The following is a 22,056-nucleotide window of genomic DNA, read 5'->3' on the forward strand; positions in this document are numbered from 1 at the left end:
TAACACACCATTGTAAAGCAATTATACTCCAATACAAACGTTAAAAAAATCATTACCTCAGTTTGTTTTTCTGTTTATTTGTTTCATTTACTCTTTGTAAAATAATTATGATTTTAAGATATAATGAAGATATGAGTCTAATTAGCACTTGCTTACAACTTTAGATTTTATCTTGTGGTTGTGTTTTGTGATATTTAAATTGTTTATTGATTTTTAAATTTGCAATTTCAACTTTGATTTGCTATGAAGTTTCAGGTATTTGGATGTTTGTTATTGTTATTTCTGATATCTAACCCTTTACAATCTATTTCAGTTATATGGAATTCGTGTTGAAAAATGTAATCTGTAAAACTGTGGTCTTTTTGATTTACTTGAGTTTCTTCAAAATTTTGTGCATGAGAAATCAACATGAATTTATATGGACACTGAAAAAATGAGGACCTTCATATGTGTAATTAGTTTTGTTAACTAATTTCTCTCTATATTTTCTGTTTTGTTGCCACAGATTATTCTATTAAACCATTTCACATCAATAAATTATTGCATTTCTAACAGTTTTTTCTAATATATGTGAGACTAGTTTTTAAACAAAGTGTCATGAATATTATAGCTTTTCATTATAAATCTTCTGCTTCATTAAAGTTATTTCCTTTGAATGTCAATTTTTTTATATTAATACTCCTACTCCTATATTTAACTTTTGTCATTTAAAATTTTTCCAGCTATTAATTTCAATATGCAGTGCAGAATTTTGTTTACAGGAATTTTTTTGCCATTAATATCATCCTAAAGTAGGTACCGTATGTTTTAAATTCTGTCAAGGAGACTTTTTTACATTAAAATAAAAATTAATTATAAAGTAAGCATATGCCATATAATTATTCAAAAATACTGAGTAGTATAAAGAAAAAAATGTTTTCTTTGCATAAAACTCATTTGTTTAAACTGATCAAAATTATATTTCTTTCGAATATTTCTGCACCAAACAATATGCTCACACAATACAATTAAATATATATTCATGGAGATTTTTTGTTGTTTTTTTTTTTAGCAAAGTGAAATGTGCACGTTGCTCTATAATATTCTTTTACTTTTTATTTAACAGTATATCAATGTTGTTTATTCATACCAGTACACATAATTCACCCTTAGTACCTGTAAAATATATGATAAGGGCATAACTTAGTCCCTCAAAAACAAATATATATTTTAATGCTATATAAGTATTTTTGTACCTACATTCTTATATTATGATGCTTTTATTTTTATCAGCTATATTTCTAAAAAGTGGGCTTGATTAATGAAAATATATATGAAGTTTTGTTTTTAACTAATACCACCAAATTGCTTGCCCTCTTCCAAAATAGCATTGTGCAGTTCACAGTCCAGTCAGCAGTATGGTGCCCATTACAACACCTTCTAAAGTACTGTACATTTTTAACTATTTAAAAATTCTCCAGTACAATAGGAAACTGTTATTTTAGTTTGCATCCTTAATTAATAATTTGGTTGAATACATACTTATAGTTTAGTGGCCTGTTCACATTTTAAAATCCATATATTTTAAATATTTAACTAAATCAGCCAATATTTTCATTTCAAGTACCTCTGTTTTCTATATTTTTCTTATACTGGCATATTTAACTAATTTATACATACTCATAAATATTGTTTGGTATTTGTCTCTGTCATGTTGTTTAAAGATTAGTATTTGTTTGTCTGTTTACACTTTCATTCCTTGATGCCACCTCAGAAAACTCTAGTTACAGTTCTCTTCAGAACTGAATCAAATTAGTCATTCTACTTCAATCCCACTAGTGGTCACAATTCTATTATTCTGTAAATACTATTACATCACAATAGTTATACATGCAAGTGTTTAAAAAAATATATAACCTACATTTTGGAAATTAAATTGTTTAAATACTTTCCTTCACTTTTCTATTGTTGAAATTAGATCTGGAGATAATATACGTTATCATACATCTTTTACATAGGACAAATAGGAATCAGTTTATAGCCATAGTCATAGCAAGTATAATCTATTTATACTAAATATTCTTGAATATATGGTCACTGCAACCTGAAAAATTGCTGACAAATTTTTTAAAAGAAGTATTAACTAGCTAATTGGATATAGCTAGAAAAATTATAATATATTTTCTTGAATGTAACAGTACCCCAAAAAGACAAACCTGCATTTTCCTCAGGAAAAGATCCCAGAATATTTTTCACCATTTTGAATACACAGAGATCTAACAACGTATAGAATATTGTTAAATGTGTACTTGGAATGTTAATTTACTAGTTTATATAATTTGTTGGAGAAATACTTAATCTTAAATTTGGTCATACATGATTTTTACTGAACTGAACTCTTTAGAGTTTAGAGTTAGTCTAAGCCATTAGAGTCACAATTTCCTTATGCATTTTCCTTTTGATGATTTCTTTCATTTATTTTAATTGTTTTCTAATAGTGGCTTATACGAGGGCATCATTATACTATCTAAGACCTTTAATGTAAGACCTAAGACTTTTAATGCCCTCCTAGTTTCAGCAGCCATTCTCAACGTGATTGGCTGCACTTTTCCATGTAAACTTTTAGGCTTATCTAGGGCTCACCTGTTGTCTGGCCTATCAGATCACCATTATTTTCCTCTGCTTTTTCTCATACAGATGCTAATAACACACAGGTCTCATGGTGTTGATGGTTCACTGGCTTGAATTTTGGTGTTCATGGAGATAATTCATCCCCTAGTTTTTGGTTTTACTATCTAATTGGTTTAGTTGCTTTTGAATAGGAATTCAAGATCCAAAAATTATGCTGATACCACCTTCACTAGCATTCCAGAATCACCTTTAGGTTTTAATGGCTTAGAAGTATGGCTTATATGAGGTTTTGAACCTAATGGATTATAGCAGTTTATTCAGGCTCTATTCATGGAGATGTGAGGCATAATCCTCCCAGACTTCAGACAATACTACAAAGCTACAGTAATCAAAATAGAATGGTATTGACACAAAAACAGACATATAGATCAATGGAACAGAATACAGAACCCAGAAACGTATGGTCAATTAATCTATGACAAAGGAGGCAAGAATATATGATGGAGAAAAGAGAGGCTCTTCAGCAAGTGGTATTGGGGAAGATCTGGACAGCTACATGTAAATCAATGAAACTGAAACACTCCCTCACATTGCATACAAAAATAAACTCAAAATGGTTTAAAGACCTAAATACAAGAGATGACACCATAAAACTAGAAGAGAATGCAGGCAAAACTTTCTTGGATGTTAATCATAGCAATATATGCTTAGATCAGGCTCCCAAGGCACAAGAAATAAAAGCAAAAATAACAAAAAAGATAACCTAATCAAACTTAAAAGCTTTTGTACATCAAAGGAAACCATCAAAAAAACTAAAAAACAAAAACAAGAAGACAACCTACAGAATGGGAGAAAACACTTGCAAATAATGTGACCAAGAAGGAGTTAATAACCAAAATATACAAAAAGCTCTTACAACTCAATATAAAAAAAACCCAAACGACCCAATCAAAAAATGGGCAGATGACCTAAATAGATATTTCTCCAAAGAAGACAATACAGATGGCCAAGAGGCACATGAAAAGATGTTCAACGTCGCTAATTATTAGAGAATGCAAATCAAAACCACAATGAGGTATTACCTCACACTAGTCAGAATAGCTATCATCAAAAAGTCCACAAATTATAAATGATGGAGAAGGTGTGGAGAAAAGGGAACCTCCTACACTGTTGGTGGGAATGTAAATTGGTGTAGCCACTACGGAAAACAGTATGGAGGTTCCTTAAAAAACTAAAAATAGAGCTACCATATGATCTAGCAATCCCACTCCTGAGCATATATCTGGAAAAGATAAAAACTCTAATTTGAAAAGATTCATGCACCCCAATGTTCACTGCAGTGCTGTTTACAATAGCCAAGACATGAAAACAACTCAAGTGCCCATCAACAGATGAATGAATAAAGAAAATGTGGCATATATGTGTGTGTCTATGTGTGTATATATTTATATATATATGGAATGTAATATTAGCTATAAAAAAATGAAATATTGCCATTTGCAGCAATATGGATGGACCTAGACAATATCATATTAAGTGAAGACAAAGAAATACAAATGTTATATTATATCACTTATATTTAGAATCTAAAAAAATAATACAAATGAATCTATATGCAAAACAGAAACAGACTCACAGATATAGAAAACAAACTTATGGTTACCAAAGTGGAAAGGGAGGGGTAGAGATAAATTAGGAGTAAGGGATTAACAGATACAAACTACTATACATAAAATAGCCAAGCAACAAGGATTTACTATATAGCACAGGAAATTATATTCAATATCTTGTAATAATTCACAATGAAAAATCTTAAAATATATATATATATTAATCTCTTTCCTGTACACCTGAAAACTAACATATTATTCTAAATCAACTATATTTCAATTTTTTGAAAAGGCAACAGCAAACTGCAGATCAAGGTCTGATCCACTCTGAAGAAAGCCTCTCCTCAACAACTGAGTTCCCTGAAATGCTATACAAGAGAGAAAAAATATTTTCCTAACTTTTAAGAACTCTATCTATTGCCATTTTCATCATGGAAGATAACTATAGTTTTCCCTAAATAAATAAATACATTCTGAGTTTTTTTTTAAAGAATAGTATTTTTGAAAATATTAATTGTATCTCATAGTAATAAAATAACAGTAAGAGTACCAATATTTTTGGGGTGTGCATGTATGCTTGAGGACTTGCAGAAAAATTCTAGCAATTATTGTCAAAAGGTAAGCCTTCCCTGAAATAAATATATAAGTAAGTTCTTTAGGGTTTGGTAGATACAAAATTATAAGAATGTAAAATGTCTCTTCTGTACTACAAATTATTATAAAATTTCACCACGCTTATATCACAGAAGAGATGAATACGTTTTCTTTCTCTTGGATTTATATAAAGACATCATTAAATCAAATAAGAATTTATTAAGCAGTTACAATATACTAAGTAGGATCTAGGTATATAATGATGTCATGCATATGATGATTACATCTTGGTGGTGAAGTTTGATGTTTGATGATAAATAAACCAAAAATAACATAATACTCTGTTCTAAATAAGTTAATTGCATATGGAACTCTCATTATAAGGCTCTTTATACTTAATATGTTTCCAGCTATATTATAAGAGTATAAGGAAAACAGAAGTATATTTGAGAAGACTCTAAATCAACTCCTTCATCTGTCAAAATGCAAGAAAATTCCTCTAAGGTCTATTGCCAAGAACTTTATTCCACAGGGAGTATGCCATAGTTTATTTTACAGCCAACTTCTCAACAAACTATTCAAGAGTTTAATAAATCTTTATAATCTCAGTCTTAGTAATCAGAATAATACCCTAGTATACTAATATCACATCAAGGGAAAACGAAATTTTACTCCTTTTTACCTTCATATCTCATAATTGTACCTAAGGTTGACTCAGTTCTTTCCTTTTCCTTAAACTTTACTTCACAGATTTTTCATTTGTGAATTTTGGTGACCACAGTAGATTTGTGTTTTAACACAGATGTCTTTGGAAGGCATATGAGGGATTGTTAAGAAAATTCAGCATATGATGATCAACTTTTATTCACATTTTATTAACATTGAAAATCAAACAGTTCAATCTTATGACTTATGTTTAACTAATTTTATTTAATTTAGCCCATGAAAAAGTAGTTCATGTTCGTAATATATGTATATAAATATTGACTGCTATAATATGCACAATATCATATTCATATGGTAAAAAAATCTTAATAACTTAAAGAAATGTATATATTAATAGAAATACACATAAGTGTCATGACTTTTCTCCTGAAAATAACTTCTAATATTTAAGGAACTTTGATGATCTCTGTGTGCATAACTACAGCAACTATTTGGTACTTTCATGTGTTACTATTACTATGCTAGTACTTTCTTTGAAAAAAAAACTTTCTGAACCAATTGGCAGTAGGTCTTTAATACAGAAATAAATGATAGTGTTTGACATTGATTTGTAGATCATTGTTCATGGCAAAACTGTCAAGTGTAACGGACTTTGCAGACAGCCATAAAAAGTAAGGCCATTGGGCTTCCCTGGTGGCACAGTGGTTGAGAGTCCGCCTGCCGATTCAGGGGACACGGGTTCGTGCCCCGGTCTGGGAAGATCCCACATGCCGCGGAGCAGCTGGGCCAGTGAGCCATGGCCGCTGAGCCTGCGCGTCCGGAGCCTGTGCTCCGCAACGGGAGAGGCCACAACAGTGAGAGGCCCGCGTACCGCAAAAAAAAAAAAAAAAAAAAAAAAGTAAGGCCAGCTTCTGATCATGGGTTCAGAACACAATATCATCCAATGACAATATAGATCCCATTGTGGAAATCTGTGATATATGGTTCATGAGATCTCCCATAGTCCTCTCTTCACAGAGTGTTGATTTTTGACTGGTGTAGTAGGATTCTGATTTGTAGAGCCATTAACACGTTTTTGCTAAGGGTCAGCACATTCCCATTTCTTGAAGCTAAGTGACTGCCTCAAGTTTAGATGTTGTTAACTAGATATGAGAAAAAGAAATCTGTGTATGGAAATATTATAATGTGAGTATAAAAATATGCTTTTACTTTTTGTGAAATTCTATTATTTTAACCATAAAGAATTAAGACATATAAGAATCCCAGAATTTCACCTCTGAAATTAAAAATAAAAGGTTTTATTTTAAATTTCAGATTAAAAATTAAATTTATTCAGATTTCCAGGATTTGGGTTGTAAATAACCAGCACACAATAGTTTCCTCTTAACTAAGCTCAAAATCACAGCCTAATACAAGTGTCAATATTGAGTATGTTAACCTTTATCTGATTATTTGATGAATAAAAAAATTCTCCCTTGATATTGCAGTAATTAGATATTTGAAAAATAAAGTTTGCTTAGGAAATATACAAAGTTAAATAGATATGGGCCACACTGCTTTGTAATATCAGAATCAAATTATTCTATAACAATTTGCCATAGAATTAATTTTCATATAGTATTTAAAAACTCAACGAAACGCCCATGATTCAAAGTAGATCAAATCTATAATTCAAAGAATCTTCTTATACAAAGAAACAATAATATTAACAAACTTAAATTAGGTAATATAGTATCCTCTTCATTATCTGATTTCCTAAAGTGAATTTTATTTTCTAAAGTTGTAGGATGTTCTGAATGAAATGCTCTGAACAACAACAACAAAAATAAATAGAACTATGAACATTGTTTAGGTTAATATATGAAGGTCAATAATGTAAAGCATCCTTATTTTATAATTAAAGATATTTACTAGTTCTGGGTTTCCCTGGTGGTGCAGTGGTTAAGAATCCACCTGCCAATGCAGGGAACATGGGTTTGGGCCCTGGTCCGGGAAGATCCCACATGCTGCGGAGCAACTAAGCCCGTGCACCACAACTACTGAGCCTGCGCTCCAGAGCCCATGAGCCACAACTACAGAAACTCGTGCGCCTAAAGCCTGTGCTCCCCAACAGGAGAAACCACCACAATGAGAAGCCTGCGCACCTCAAAGAAGAGTAGCCCCCGCTCACCACAACTAGAGGAAGCCCGCACACAACAACGAAGACCCAATGCAGCCAAAAAAAATAAAAGATATTTAGTTCTATTCCTGAAATGTTGCAAAGTTGTTATTATTTGTCATGTTGAGATTACTGAGACTAATAATATTTACAAAACTTTTTCAAGGTTACTAGCTAGAAAGAAGTTGACTCTTAAATTAAAATTTTTTAGGCTTCTTTGGCCAATCCATTAGAATATATCTCCACCCTGTCGTTCCTCCACAGTTAAGCATCTTCTACTGTTGGTAGACACTCTCAGGAGAATGGCACATTTTAAGCCGTGATTTGCCATCTCCTGTCATCTGCAATAGTCAGTGTAGTGTCATTTGCTTTATCAAGAGGCTTTCCATTTTCCTGAACTCCTTGGTCCTATGCTCTTCATTTATAGTAGTTCAAGTCCTTTTCCCCTACCTCCAGTTTTAGAAGCTGTAGTTTCATGTCCTAGATATAGTCTAAAGGATGCCTACTCCACCAAGCTAGCTAAAGCTGAATTCACTCTAAAACAATTACTATTACCTCTATTCAAAACATTTCCTTTTGTAGCAAATACAATTTTTACCCTGTATGAGTCCTCACCCAACCAGTATCTAAAAGAGATAGGGGATCTCAAAACAAACAAACAAACAAACAAACAAACAAACAAACAAACCCTCTGGGACAACCCCTGCAGACCAGTATAAAAAGTTCCACACAAATGTAATTTATTTCTAGCTTCAAACACATTCTTAAAAAATAACAACAGGAAGACTCTTAGAGGGGTCAGCCGTTTGGCCCTAAACTCTAGCTAGCCCACTAGAAGTACTGGCTTACCCAGAATTTTTCTGTGGCAATCTCACAATCCAGGTATCAACAACCATTACTGCTTACACTTAGAATACAGTTACAAATTACAAATGCTCAGAACCAAACTGGAATTACTGTTTGGAAACCATAATTCTTCAGTGTTGCCACAGAAGGGAGATTTCTGCATTAGTTCTAGTTTCCAAAAAAAATATCTAAATATACTTTAGAAATATTACTCTAGTAAAAAAGTTAGTTATATGCCTAGTGTCCTGTAATATACAGTACCCTTTTACAGCAGTGAATATAGGAGCATAACTCTAGACTCTTATGATGAATTGTTAGTATCTTAACCTAGTGATCTCTAAATTATCTAGTCTGTTTTGAGGTTTTAGTGTTACCATAAGAAACAGGCATACCTAGGTTATTTTAAGTAATCCTTGGTGGAGAAATTTATAAATATTTTACATGAAATCTTTCTTAAATTTCTCAGATGTCTAAGTAGTTTCAGAATTCAACCAGTTCAAAAGTCCTCCAGGTTGAAACTCAACACAAGCCCCAAAATGCCTCTGTAGTCATGTACGCCAACCTTAAATTTCAATATTAATCTGTTTGATATAGTCCTTGGAATTTTATTTCATAATCTGAAACACTTGAGATGAATTTAAAAAATTAGAAATTTAAAAATTCTCTCCAATATGAAAAATAATTTGAAAGAAAGGTAGGAGAGAAATTTGTTGTAATATTCATATCTGGCGGAGGGAAGCACCAATAGTATGATGAAGAAGCACTAAAAATATTGTGAAACGGCCACTCAAAAAGTACCAATCTATTTCTTTATCAGTTTGACTTTTTTTTTTTTTTTTTGCGGTACACGGGCCTCTCACTATTGGGGCCTCTCCCGTCGTGGAGCACAGGCTCCAGACGCGCAGGCTCAGCGGCCATGGCTCATGGGCCCAGCTGCTCCGCGGCATGTGGGACCTTCCCGGACCGGGGCACAAACCCGTGTCCCCTGCATCGGCAGGCGGACTCTCAACCACTGCGCCACCAGGGAAGCCCTATCAGTTTAACTTTTAAAAAATCATTTTCTATTCCAGTATGCATCAATCTCATTATTTTCCATGGCATGTTAAATTTGTTACACATATTACATATATTAAGAATCAATTTGGGGGCCTCCCTGGTGGTGCAGTGGTTGAGAGTCCGCCTGCCGATGCAGGGGACACGGGTTTGTGCCCTGGTCCGGGAGGATCCCACATCCTGAGGAGCGGCTGGGAACCGTGAGCCATGGCCGCTGAGCCTGCGCGTCCGGAGCCTGTGCTCTGCGGCGGGAGAGGCCACAACAGTGAGAGGCCCGCGTACCGCAAAAAAAAAACAAAAAAAGAATCAATTTGTAGAAAATCTACTGCTAATTGCAACACTCCACACAGAGGCAGATAAACTGTTAAAATTCATTTAGCATGACTTTATAATTAACAACATTTACAACTGATTTTTGAAATCTATAGAGAACACTTAAAGTTGCTATAACAATATTATAATTTTTCATGTTCACTACATATGGAAAATAGTGCAATATTCTGAAATCAAGTGAAATGAATAGCAAACTGCAAGTCATTTATTCTACATAGAGAAAGGTGGTTAGCATGAGCTACATAAAATACACCTGCTTAAATATACATGGAAGATACTAAATAGTCTGATGAATTACACTTTCTAAGGGCAATGTCCTAAGTGAAGTTTAAGCTAAAACTATCTTTTAAGAACAAAAGAAATAATTTCACACGAAGATTTCTCATGAAAAATTTAATTCAATCTTTCAATCTAAGACAGTCTGAAACGGTTTTTACAATTTTACATCATTTACTGCAGAATGAAAAACAGTTGAACTAGATGTCTGCAGAATCATATATGCATATAAGTGTCCAATCCTCTGGATTTGTGATGTAGGTAACAGAAGGAATAGGGTAAATTGATATGTGCTGTAAAAGACACATCCAAGGTATGGACGGCTGGCAGTAGTTACATCACTTTTAATCATATTCTATCGGCTATATCCCAGTTGCAGGGTTGCTCCTAAATGCAGAAGATCTGGGAAATGTAGTTACCTGGGTGCTCAGGAAGAAGAGGTATGTTCTTTATAGTTTTTAGTGTTTTCACTCTCTAATAGAGTTAATAAACCTCATATATAGTACTCAAAGTTTAGAGGAAATAAATGTTAAAGTTTTTGTCTATATTCTTCACAAAATAGGTGTTTCACAAAACACAAAAAAATGTTTAAAGTTTCAACCTCCTTCCATGGCACAGGAGATAAAGAAGATGCTTCAATCAGAATGTATAAGATGGGCTGAAGCTGTTAATGATGAATACCTCACTCTATTAGCTCTGAGTCACAGAAGTAAAGAAAGAATTATGCATGGTGACATAAAAGGCAGGCAGGAGAGTGAGTTACTGAAACACGGAGATACCGAGTTGCTGAGATACAAGCTTGACTTCTAGAGGAGAATAGTAGGAGATAAATAAATATGGCAAGTGTTATGGAACCGAGCTGAACCCTAAGGAAAAGTACTGTTATACTAACCAAGTTCACATTTTCCCTGTTTCATAATGTGACTTAAAGGACTACATATAAATAGCTACTTAGGATTCTCCAGGCCATTAATTAAAATGAAATATCAGAAATTAATTGAATTCTCTATCAAAGTTGTAGACAATCAGTAGACAGAATTTGGTTTTTGACCATGAAACTGTTTATATTTTTAGACACTGAATCTTAGTCTTCAGGTCCTAAATTAACTAAAGAAACTGTTTAATAAGGGTACTGTTCTATTTTTTTTTCTGTGGTGAGGGGGTAGGTGGGTAGAGGAACAATTAATTCCAGTTGGCAGTATCCTGCCCGCTTCCTTTGAGAGCGTCAGACCAGCAGTTGCTGAATGCAGACTGTGAAGAACGGGTGATAGAAAATTAACAAAGGAAGTCCCTCAAAACGGAACAGAATGTAGAAAGAGCTTGCCAATTCTCAGAGTCAAAACTGAGACCAACTCATATGGGAGAAAGTAAAAGAAAGCCTCAAGAAACCTTTAGGAAAACCTTGACACAAGGTTTTCACTGTTAGCCCCTAGACTTGCAAATGGATAATAGGGAATGTGAAGAGTGCAGCCCCCAAGAGACACGACATGAAGGGATTCCATTTCCCCTAACTCCAGGGAGAGCAAGGGTAGATTTTGCGTAGTTTCAACTACCAGAAAGCTCTAAAAGACTCAACTATTTCTGAAGGGAGGTGGAATCTTAAATAGGCAGCTCCATGCTGGATTCAGGTTTCAGATATATTTTATCCAACTCAGAGTATTTTAGTTTGGTAATATTTCACATAAAAATCTGGATTTATGGCATTGAGAATTAGGATATCCTGCAACAGTTGCTCTGCATATCTTCATATGATCAATTAGTTGTAGCAAACTACAGCTGACCTCTTTAGACATGGTCTATGGCTTCACGTTTACTACATTTCTTATCCCTTCCTATATTACATCAGATATGGTTTACTCATTTTCATTACCCAATTGTCCCTAAAATCACTTAAATTTTGACCTCTGCTATTAAAACTTTGGTAAGCTTGGCAATAGACCAACCACTGGGGCTCAATATACTACTTCAAAACTTGCATACTTTTTTGAGTTGTTCAACTCAGGACATAGTGCATCACAGCATGTAGGTGTAGACTATAATCACCATGGATCAGTAGAGCATAGAGCAACTGAATAAAGGGAATAACTGCATGAAATATTACAATGGAATTGCCAACTCCTTTGATTTAGATGGCACCAGAAGTTCCCTTCGACTTCTAATAGGGGTTGGTATTGTTAATTTTTCCCCCTTTCTCTGAAGAAAAGACAGGCAGTAACTTCCATTTGATCCCTCACTTCTGAGTTATGGAATACATTTTTATTCTAGTTAGATTCATTGCTAGGACTGTATAAGGTACCATAATTATTGCACTGTAAACCTATAGTTCCCAAGGTAAGGGACCTGGGGTCAAAGCTATGTTTATTATAAAAAAGGATGTTCTAGTGGATACATTTCAGGAATTATTGAAAAATATATGACAGGTGGATTAGCTGTGTTTGGTTTTCAATGATGGCAGGGCAGAGGTATTCAAATACCTCAAAAGGTGATATATTCTTTGAAGACTATATCTTGCCACCATTCTGAGAATAAAACTAAATAGAAGCAGAAGACCCTGAGAAGTACCACGTTAACTCCTGGATTTAACCATGCCTGGCTAATGTGAACCAATACATTTGTTCTGCTTTGTTTATTTGTTTATATGTCGTGTTAGTTGAGTTTCTCTCACTTGCAATAAAAATAAATCACAATAAATACTGTATAATTCCAGCATGTTGTATGATGAAATTCCAAATGTATGGAGTTCAGATTGTATGTAAAAATCCTTCAATATCTATCAAGAAAGTTATCATCTGTATGGAGTTCAGATTGTATGTAAAAATCCTTCAATATCTATCAAGAAAGTTATCATCCAGAGATTAGTCATCACAGGGAATGGGCACCTAAAGATATTGTTTCAGATCTGGGACAACCAAACTCCTAGTGAATTATGTTTAATGTCTTAAACAACCTTCATTGATTTGCTAGTACATGGTAATGGGAAATATGACATTCTTGGCTGTGGTCTAAGTTGAGATATTCATCCTCACTGAATTTGCTTGATGGTCAATGACTCCATTGGAAAATAAAATAAAGTGTTATGTTTTAGTACAATGCAACATCCTGGAAGCATTCCTGTACTTCATCTGTCAATAGGTAGTTAATTACCTTACATCATGAATACCTTTCTTACTTCAGTTTAGCAGTTCTGATAAGAAGGTGACAGGCACATTCATGCCTCTGTTTTCATACTAAGGTTTACTAAATCTAAAACGCTGAAGTGGAGAGTGAGGATTGGAAGTGATGTTCATTTTTCCTGAAAAGTTCCTTCCATAACCCCTACATACTTGCCAACCATAGCCTTTATATTTTCTCTTTTTTTAATTAATAAACTTATTTTTTATTTTTGTTTGAATTTTATTTTTTTTTATACAGGAGGTTTTTATTAGTCATCTATTTTATACATATTAGTGTATATATGTCAATCCCAAACTCCCAATTCATCCCACCCCCCCCACCCCCCACCACTTTCCCACCTTGGTGTCCATACGTTTGTTCTCTACATCTGTGTCTCTATTTCTGTCTTGCAAACCGGTTCATCTATACCATTTTTCTAGATTCCACATATATGCGTTAATATACGATATTTGTTTTTCTCTTTCTGACTTACTTCATTCTGTATGACAGTCTCTAAGTCCATCCACATCTCTACAAATGACCCGATTTCATTCCTTTTTATGTCTGTAAATAATGCTGCAATGAACATTGGGGTGCATGTGTCTTTTTGAATTATGGTTTTCTCTAGGTATATGCCCAGTAGTGGGATTGCTGGGTCATATGGTAATTCTATTTTTAGTTATTTAAGGAACCTCCATAGTGGCTGTATCAATTTACATTCCCACCAACAGTGCAAGAAGGTTCACTTTTCTCCACACCCTCTCCAGCATTTATTCTTTGTAGATTTTCTGATGATGCCCATTCTGACCAGTGTGAGGTGATACCTCATTGTAGTTTTGATTTGCATTTCTCTAATAATTAGTGATGTTGAGCAGATTTTCATGTGCCTCTTGGCCATCTGTATGATTTCTTTGGAGAGATGTCTATTTAGGTCTTCTGTCCCTTTTTTTTTTTTTTTTTTTTTGCGGTATGCAGGCCTCTCACTGTTGTGGCCTCTCCTGTTGCGGAGCACAGGCTCTGGACGCGCAGGCTCAGCGACCATGGCTCACGGGCCTAGCTGCTCCGCGGCATGTAGGATCTTCCCAGACCGGGGCACAAACCCGTGTCCCCTGCATCGGCAGGCGGACTCTCAACCACTGTGCCACCAGGGAAGCCCTCATATCAGGCTTTAATAAGTATCTTGAATTTGGAGAAAAGAAGTCATATGTTGAGACATTGGAAATAAATAATAATAGAGCAATATGAAAGGCATAAAATATTTAAAAGAAAGTTTTTCTAAATGATATCATGGTCTTGTTAATATATTGGTTTCACTATTTTCCTGCTTATTTGTTGTTTTGTGTGTCAAGTAGTTTTTTGTGTGTGTGTGTGTGTGTGTCAAGTGGTTTGAATGCATAATTTTATTCAATGAACTTGTCTGTGTGAATGTGTGTGTGTGTGTGTGTGTGTGTGTGGCCAGCAGGGGTGGATTGGGTGCGGGGTGGCAGGTTATTTAAAGTATTTTTACTCATATTATTAAAATTGGCTGATTCAAAGCAGAAACAATGTAGGTTGATAAAGATCTGAATTTAGATCACTGAACAAATGATAAATGGATGCCAAAAAAAACCCAGATGATAGGGTTGCTTGGAATCAGAGATTTCGATGACCTGTGTTTATCTAATCAAGCCACTGAAGAATGGTTCCCTTTGGTAAAATGCCTAGTGCAGTCTATTTTTATGGCCTAAGAGATGGTACTTCTAACCACTTCACTTAATAGGCTGTTTCACAATCCATCTGATTTAATCATTTGGATATTGCTTCTCTGATAGCTTAACATTTTCTTTGCTTAATTTTATCTGACTTCTACTTTTACTCTTTTATCACATTATTCCAGAGAAATATGACTGGCAGTTTAATGGATGTAACTTGATGTATACCTTTAATTTGGGGCATTAAAATAATTAGGAAATTAAAACCATACGATCATTTCTTATCTGTCCCATTAATTGCCTTAAATATTCCTATTATGATTTCACATTGGTCCCATGAGTAATGATATAAGGAAGAACTCATTATGTTATGAAAAAGAAACCTACACATTTATTAGACTTATACCTATGGGTCAAAGTCCATTGCAATGTTATCCCTGATTAATATTATTTTACTTCCCTGAGTTGCAATTATGCTTTGCATAATGGGTGATCAGGATTCAGTACAATAAAAGAGTCATGGAGGTCATGGTTGAACAAGTGGAATGTGATGAGTAATAGCTCTGAGGTCTAGAGTAATATTTAATATAGACTCCATTATTTTCCTAATGTATGTATAGTTCTTTTTTTCTAGAAATTAGGACATTATTAATGTTCAGTGACATCATGCTTCTTTTATCAAATAAAAGTACAAGACCTTTGCATGACATACTGAAGGAGTAAAAGCACCATGTTTTAATGCTGTTACATAAACTTCTATGTAATTAAAAGTTAAATTTTAATTTGAGTAAAAAAAATGGATCATAAAATACACACATCTTTGCAATCTCTCCTTGCTAATCTGTTTCACTGATCAACAGAAAAGAGCCTCAAAACATATATTCATATTTCTTGTTTGTAATTTGGTTAGTCAACATCACTTCAGGAGCATTTCTCCCCTTTAAGGAAACAGATGAGAGTAGTTGGGTGGCTATGGGAGCACTGGGTACCCAAGGCACAGCTCTATTTTGCTGTTTGAGTTACTACACTCTTAGAAAATATGTTGGAATCCCAAGATAGAAGCAATTAAAAGAAAATATGATTTAATTATTGGACAAGAGATAATTTATCCTCTATATATTACATCCTCTTTGTCAGGATGTAATAATATAGCCAAAAATAAATCTAACCTTGTGAGGCATAGAATGGAGGTAGGATTCCTAGAAAACATTCCAAAAGAATGTTCCTGTAGAATCTTAGAAAAGAATAAACCCTTGTTTTCCCAAGTTTTCTGTATCTGGAGTTATTGGTGTCCTCTGACTGCACTTTTCAATCTACCATGTTCTCAGCCAGTCCAGATATAGTTAGAAAATAAATGGACAACTTCAGATTCAGTGACTAATAGGGCAAGGAATTTATTGTACCTCTCTTTTTTATCTTGCATTCACTCCTACCTTTTCCTTACCCAGAAATCTAGTTCCTGCTATGGTCTGAATGTTTGTGTCCCCCCAATATTCATATGTTGAAATTCTCACGCTCAACATGAAGTGATAAATTTAGAAGGTGTTTAATATCCTTTCAAAAGAGGCGCAAGAGAGAGCTCCTTTGCCCCATCCATCGTATGAGAATACTTGGAAAAATCTGCTACCTGGAAGGAAGACCTCACCTAACAATGCTGGTACCCTGATCTCAAACTTCCAGCCTCCAGAACTGTGAGAAATAAATTTCTATAGTTTATAAGATACCCAGTCTGGGGTATTTTGTTTTAGCATCCTGAATGGACTAAGACATTTCCTGTGGACTGCAACTCAGCAGTTAAACCCAGTTCCCCTTAGCAACAACACAGCTAACCATCCAGGCACTTTCTGATCTTCTACTCTGGAGTGTTAAATCTTGCTCCCTGTACCTCTAGTCATAGACATCCTTCTAATGAATAAAAATACTGTCAAAAAATTGTGTTATTTTTTACCTGAATGTTACCTGTTCTTTAGAGCATTATTTTCCAGAGTTATTGCCTACCACATGGGACAACTTTAGCTTTTTGTAATTAGCCAAAATACACCTGAACTTGCTCTGCCCACTTGGGTATTTTTCACAAGAAGTCCCTGCTGTCCCTCAGGCACCTGCACTAATTAATTTCTTCCCACTCTCTCCTATCTAGGATGCCCAGCTTGTCTTACCTGGATACTCTCCTAGGATAACAAGAGTAGTTTGCTCCTGACATTGAGATGGTGATTAGTGCTCATTTTCATTTAGCAAGTATTTTTCATGTCAAGGGCTTAGGATTTCCCCTAGAGCAGAATATTAGGGAGATCCCTAACTCACTAGAGGCAATTGTTCAATTTCAGTGATGATTGATTTGAGTGGACATCAGTTTCTTGTCAAACAGAAAATCTTGGAATGGGCAAAAGCTATTGTCACAGTGCTATATAATGTATTGACTATACTGGGATTCTTTTAAGAGTGAAAGGAAGAGGGACAAGTGTTAACCTTACAAGATGCCCAAGACATAAACCAGGCGATGTATTTGAAAAAGAAGAAAAAAAAAGGAAAACTGCCAAGATGGCTTTAACATTCCCCTCAGCTTGACTAAATTTTAGACATGCTTCTTCCTGATTCTAGACCCCTGACCTTTTCTTAGAACATTTACTTTAGGAAATATAATTGCAAATTCTTTCTCTACCCCTTTGACATGTAAATCTTCTTCTAGCTTCTTGCCAGTTTTACAAACCAGGAATGTCTTTCTCAAGGACCTGGGAACCATCCTTGTGAAATGTAATCATCAAGGAGATAGCATCCGTATCTCCTAGTCCCTGAGGGAGGGCAGGAGCCTAATCTAGATAAGGGATAATTAGCAAACACAGATGGCCAAATAACACTGACCGCCCCCCACTCTATGTCCTCTAGTATTTTTCCATTAGCTCACCCCAGCTTTAAAATTCTGCTGCCTTCTGTCCCAGTGGAGTTGAGTTCAATTTCTCTCCCCTACATCAACAGTTTTGAATACAGTCTTCCTTGACTGTTTCACTCTATCCAATGCACTGTTCCTTTTATGACTCAGAGAAAAATAGACAACATGGTGTTCTCGAGGAACAGAAGATGTCCAGTATGGCTAGAGTATGGAGAATTCAAAGGAGTGGTCAGTAGTTTTTATGTTGCTAGAGAACGCAGAGCAACTTTCATTTAGTGAGAATCTGTAGAGAAAATGATTCACTTTGATGTTTTTATCAAACTTCAATAACTTAAGCCCTAATCACCTGGTCCTGATGAATTATCTCTTTAATGCCAGGTTCCTCTAAACCATTGTTTTAAGTTTTAGCCACTTGCTCAACAACATAATTAAATTCTATATAGCATAAGCTATGCTCATCACTGTGTATTAGAATGTAAAAAAAAAATAAATGTTAATCTGAATTTTGGAATTTTATATTAGAGTAAGGCATTTATGCATTTATATGGCAATATTCAGAATGTACCTGCAATGAGAGACCTAAAAGACAGATATATTCAAGCTGAGGTTGTCAATTTCAATATTTTGGTATTCATACCTTTCCTACTTGTTAAGTCTTTTCAATTATTGGTCTCCTTTAAAACCTCTTCCTATTTATGTATTTTTGATTACTCTGTATTTTTGTAGTTATATAATTGGCTCGACCTGATAGAAGCTAATAAGAGATTTCTTAGAGCAAATGTTATCTACATCTCATGACATCACTTTGACATCATTCACTAATACAGTAAGGAATTCAAATGGTTGCCTCCTTTGCCATATCCTCCTTTCTCTATTCTAAATATTTAGATGTGATCTATTTTTTAAAATTATTCATTTAGTGAAAATTTAGTGAAAATATGATACCATATTTAAAATGGTAAAGTACCATTGAGGAAGAGCCCAAAGAATTTTTCCCCTCAGCCTTACCCTATACCTCCCTGAAAATAAATTAAACTACTACTATGATTCTATGATTAGGCAGTTAAAAAGAATGTATTCATTACCATAATAGAACAGGGAGATTTGCTGGTGAAAAAGAAAGGAGTTAAGCTATGATTCTCAACTCTGGTTTTACATAAAAGGCACAGGAGTTTTTTTACATACCCCAGAGCATAAGCCACATCTACAGAGATACAAATTTAATTGTTTTGTGGTAGAGTTAGGGTATCAAAATATACACTTCATATATGTATTTTCTATGTCTCCAGGAGAATCTAATGTGCTGTCACAGTTGTGAAAACTGACTAAAGGTAGAGTCTATGCAGGTTGATCTCTCCTAGTATTTCTACTCTATTTCCAATCTGGGAGGCATTGCAAAGAAAAACAAAATGGTGTTTTACTTCCTCCTTACTGACTGCTTCCCACAGCAGGAAAGAATGGGTAATATTATGGCATATATTTGGGCGCATATCTCAAACACTTATCTGAAAATAGTTCTGCTTTGTTTTGTTTTTCTAGCCTGTAATACCTCTCTGTCAATTAGATTACCATGACTAAGGAAAAGGGTTTCTTGCTGTACCGTAGCCTATTTATTAAAGTTCTGTAAGTTATGTACGGCTAACATCTCTATAAGTAACATTATAATCTTTGCCAGCATCATTTTATCCACATAGATTTCTCCCATTCAGATGGAATGAATGGTTCAGAATATTTGTGACCCTGGAACCCTTGGCCAAATATCATGTTGATGTCAACCTCCTCTAATACCATCACATAGATTTGCCTATATGAAAATATTTCTGCCTAAACTATTTATGCTCTAGGTGTGTGATAGGCACAATTTTAAAATAATTGAAGAATATGATAACATGATATTAATAACAGCATTGGTAAAGTAACTATCAATACTAATAATTATTACCTATTATAGCTTCAACTTACTGAGGGCCTATGATGTTCCTAAACACATACTAGTCTCCTTACATTCATTTTCTCATTTAACCTTCACTATAAATCTATAAAACAAATATAATTAGACTCATTTTCAGATGATAAAATTAAGACTTAAATACTTTAGGAAACAGAGGTGAAATTTGAAATCATATTCTAAAATATGTGATGTTTTCATTACAGTAAATATTAAGTTAAATATTAAAATTTCACTATAGTAAATATTAATAGCTACTGTTTATTGACTATCTATTATGTGTAATGCATTCAGTAGATTACTGATCCCCACATTACTGTTTTAAATTAGACATTAGTATTTATTATATATTACAGACAAAGAATAGGAGACATAGATATTTTATGTAAATTGCCCAAGGCCTCCTCACAATTTGGTTACAAATCTGGGTCTGCTGAATCCATAGTTTGTGCAGGAATACTGGCTTATTAAGAAAAAGGAATAGAAACAATTTTAGGAAGAATGAGCAAACTATTGAATATATATGCGAAGACTGAAATTTAGAAGTAGTATGGTATAACTATGGCACTGGGCAGACATAAGAGAATGTAAAAAGATGAATAAGGAATCCATGTGATATCAAATTATATAAAGTTTTTTACATGTCATTCTTTCAAGCTTGAAAAACAAATATCAACGTTTATGGATCACTTTCCATGTCATATACTTGCCGGATGCTTTATATAAGAAAATAGAGTCCAACTCCTTGATTACATCACCCTCTTGAGCATTCACTTTATGAAATTATGTATTCAGTATTATACAATTAAAACACTTTCACACAAAATAAAGAGTCAGTTTTTCCAATGTGTATATCTGGAGGAAGAAACACTAATCTGATGCCTTTTTTTTCAGGAGTCCAGAGAAGCTGAGCTCATAAAAAAGAAACATGTTTAGGTTTTCGATTCTTAGTAAATTTTGTTTAGGTATTAACTAAACCATGAAGCTGGAGAAAGAAGGAGTAGAGAGTGAACTAGAAGATACTTCCATAGATGACAACACAGCTGAGAAACAGATCTGGTCCCAATCTAAAGTATTACAGCATTAAGCAAAGATCAGGATCAAGTTTACCTATGAGACATAAAACTCAAGAAGAACCAGATCTCTCCATTCTCAGAAAATCCTGTCAAATTTTATACTGCAACATGACTAATGAAGAATTTACCAAGATTATGAGGTTTTAGAGCACAGGGGTTACTCCTTAATGTCTTTTGTTATCCCCTCAACATACTTTCTATATTGTTTTATGTTCACCTAATTATAGAAGGAAGCTGAAAAAGGACCATTGTTTTTAACTTTCTCTTTAGCATTAAGGAGTGGCTAATCAGATAATCTCTAATAAGACCCTTCCCTGAGCACCCCATATAAGCAGGTATACTCCCTTCATCTTTGTATTATTCTCTATCACTAGTGCCTATTGTTTTCTTCACACCATTTATAAGTATACATTTATTTATTTATTTATTTTTCTTGCTTATTACCTATTTTCCCCACTAGAAACCAGCTCTATAGAGCTGAGGAGCAAGTCCTTTGGTTCATCAATGTACCTAGCAGTTGACTTGAATTTAGAGATGTTTAATAAAATGTCTTGAATGGGTTATCAATCAGTCACCCCCAACATATATTCCCTCTATATTCCCCAAACATTAAAGTAGATATGAAACAGTTTTTCATGGTGCAATAAATGGATAAATGTAATAAAATGCCTAAGTAATGCATATACCAATAAAAAGAAAAAAGTGAGAATTGAGAGCGATTAAGCCACTATCAGCACAACATGCAAAATATGTTTATTTCTTTTATTACTATTGTTATTATTCCACTAACCAGAAGAGTTAAAAATGATTTTTGAATTCATTTAACTGACTCCTAAGTAACAGCTCACAAGTAAATTTAATCTGCTCTTGCACTCCTGCCAAAATTGGGGAAAGTTTTAGCACTAGAAACTAAAAAAAAAAATGCTATCAAAAGAATAGGAGCTGAGAAATTAGTGCTTGAAAAATGTAGAAGTAACCATACTAAGGAAAGACATCAAGTCCCCTCTAAATGAAGCACTAAATCATTGTAAAATAAGAAACTAAAGAAGATCCTCACAGGATAATTGAAAGCTGATTACAGAAACTTGACCCATAACCACAATCCTAACTCAGTTTCATCAAGCCCAAAAATGAAAAAAAATTTTAAAAAGC

This window comes from Delphinapterus leucas, chromosome 1, assembly GCF_059928025.1.
Source record: "Delphinapterus leucas isolate spDelLeu-1000000601 "Yukka" chromosome 1, BTC_Dleu_Yukka2, whole genome shotgun sequence".
Classification (NCBI taxonomy): domain Eukaryota; kingdom Metazoa; phylum Chordata; class Mammalia; order Artiodactyla; family Monodontidae; genus Delphinapterus; species Delphinapterus leucas.